Raw genomic sequence first — 3,103 nt, 5'->3', positions numbered from 1 at the left:
TCCCCGACGGGACTCCAAACGCACACTTTGCTGGATTAAGCTTGAGGTTGTACCTGCGGAGCCTCTGGAAGAATTTCCTCAAATCCCGAACATGGTCACCTTGTTTCCTCGACTTTATGATCACGTCGTCCACATAGACTTCGATTTCCTGATGTATCATGTCATGGAACATGGTAGTCATTGCCCTCATATACGTTGCCCCTGCGTTCTTCAAACCAAAAGGCATGACCCTGTAACAATATGTTCCCCACGGCGTGATGAAGGCCGTCTTTTCCGCATCCTCCTCATTCATCAAAATCTGGTGATAGCCCGCATAACAATCCACGAAGGAACCAATCTCATGTTTAGCACAGTTGTCAATCAATATATGGATGTTTGGGAGTGGGAAGTTGTCCTTCGGGCTCGCCTTATTGAGATCACGGTAATCAACACATACTCTGGTCTTCCCATCCTTTTTTGGCACTGGCACCACATTAGCTAACCAGGTAGGATATCGAGTGACCCGTATAACCTTACCCTCAAATTGCTTAGTAACCTCTTCCTTAATTTTCACACTGATATCTGTTTTGAATTTCCTCAACTTCTGCTTGACAGGAGGGCATTCCGGATGAATGGGCAATTTGTGGACTACCAGATCGGTGCTTAGACCCGGCATATCATCATATGACCATGCAAACACATCTTTGTACTCACACAACAATTTAATTATCTTCTCCCTGAGCGGGGCTTCCAAATGGACACTTATTTTTGTTTCTCGAACATTTTCCTGATCCCCTAGATTGATTGCCTCTGTGTCATTCAAGTTAGGTTTGGGTTTTTGCTCAAATTGATATAACTCTTTACTGATTTCTTCCAAATCTTCCTCGTCATCGTATTCACCCTCTCCATCACACTCAATTTCTTGTATTACTATTTCATATGGAACCTCACGACTAGGCCGGAAACTCCTCATGCATGACACATCATTGAAACCAGCATAAAAGGGACTGTACAAGAGAGAAAAGAAAACAAAATAAAGGCTATCAGGAGTGAAGAGAGAAGGAAATTGCATTTCATTAAAATTGTAAAAGAACAAAGTTTAAACTCATCCAAATGGACGGAACATAGAAATCTGAATTACAATCCTGGCAATAATCCAGATCTAATACTCAAAGGAAAATCCAAAACTAATACCACGACTCCTTCCGAGTTGGAAGAGGAGTAGCTTCCCAGTTATTGAGCTTGGCCTGAGACCCCACGAACTGCACATCAACTTTACTTGGACCTTCGCCTGGTTCCACCATATTCACTTCATTGAACACCCTTTCAAACTTTTCGATCAGCTCTTTGTCAGGTTCTGTCACCATGGAATTTGGTAGTGCTGTTGCTGGGCGTTGTTTAGTACCAGGCCGGACGAAGGAACGGGAAAGGCGAGGAATGGGTTTTGGTAGGGTCCACACTCTCTTTTTCATCTTTTTGGCTCTCCTTATGTCAGCAGCAGTGGGTTTGAAACCTAGCCCGAAAGTGTCCAGATTTCCGGGAAGAGATACTGGCTGTATGATTCCCTGCAGTGAAGCGCCCAACCCCTTTCCAGGCAAGAATCCATTCCTTATCATCTCTGAAGCTACCATAACAGATGCGGCAGCTATCTTGGGCATAGGAACACACTCCCCTTCCGAGATTTTATCAACTGACACTGCGTCCATGACTTGGTACACCCACGGACCTTTGTCATTTTCAACTTCCTCGAAGGATGTAATAGCATTACAAGAATTGTCCTCTCCATGGACCACGATCTCCTGCCGATCCCATTCAAATTTAACCATTTGATGCAAAGTAGACGGTACCGCCTTTGCGGCATGAATCCAGGGCCGTCCCAATAAAAGATTGTAGGAAACGCTGACATCAAGCACTTGAAACTCCATAGTGAACTCCACAGGTCCTATTGTTAGCTCCAATACAATATCTCCTACTGTGTCTTTCCCTCCGCCGTCAAATCCCCTTACACAGATACTATTTTTATGAATTCTTTCCTTGTCAACTTTCAACTTTTCTAGGGTGGAAAGAGGGCAAATGTTTGCACTAGACCCATTATCAATTAGCACCCGAGTTACCACAGAATCTTCACACTTCACTGTGAGGTAAAGAGCTCTATTATGTTCAGTTCCTTCCAATGGCAACTCATCATCAGAAAATGTTACCCTGTTCACCTCAAAAATTTTGTTTGCAATCTTCTCAAGATGATTCACAGTGATTTTATCTGGCACATGAGCTTCGTTTAGAATCTTCATCAACGCCCGGCGGTGTTCATCCGAATGGATCAATAAGGACAATAATGAGATCTGTGCCGGGGTCTTTCTCAATTGTTCCACAATCGAATAGTCCTGAGCCTTCATCTTTTTCAGGAACTCTTCAGCTTCTTCTTCAGTAACAGCCCTCTTTGTCGGTGCCGGATTGTCTTTAGCTGCTTTAACCTTTCTCAATTCCTCAGGGGCGAAGCACCTCCCTGATCTAGTCAACCCATGAGTTTCGCACACTTCTTCTTTAATTTCCTTTCCTTGGTACATCACAGTCACTCTGTCATAATTCCACGGGACAGCTTTCTCACTAACCACAGGCAACTGGGTCACCGGTTTAATGATAACTGGTTCTGTTCGAGCGCCTTTTACAACCAACACAGGCTTAACAACTGCTCCTGGTATTGTCACCTTAACAGGCTCTGGTTTTATTATCATCACTGGTTCACTGACTGTCCGGTCCACTGCGACCAAGGCTTTCCCATCAACCAATTTCTCATTTGCTTTATTTTCACTTGCCTTAATCATCATCACAGTTTGTGACGGCTTCTTGTATTCTCCCTTCTGCACTAACTCGATCATGTGAGCCTCATGATGAATTGGTAGCGGATTCTGCGTGATATTGGGAGTCTCCGGAGCCTGCACCTCAATTCTCCGTGTATCAATGAGTTCCTGAATGGCAGTTTTCAGATGCCAACATTTCTCCGTGTCATGTCCAGGCGCTCCTGAGCAATACTCACAGTTTACTGAATGGTCCAGGTTCCTTGGGGGAGGGTTTGGTAATTTGGGTTCGATCGGGTTCAACATGCCCAACTGCCTTAATCTGT

This window comes from Nicotiana attenuata, chromosome 7 (genome assembly GCF_001879085.1).
Source record: "Nicotiana attenuata strain UT chromosome 7, NIATTr2, whole genome shotgun sequence".
NCBI lineage: Eukaryota > Viridiplantae > Streptophyta > Magnoliopsida > Solanales > Solanaceae > Nicotiana > Nicotiana attenuata.
This window is presented reverse-complemented; position numbering follows the sequence as displayed.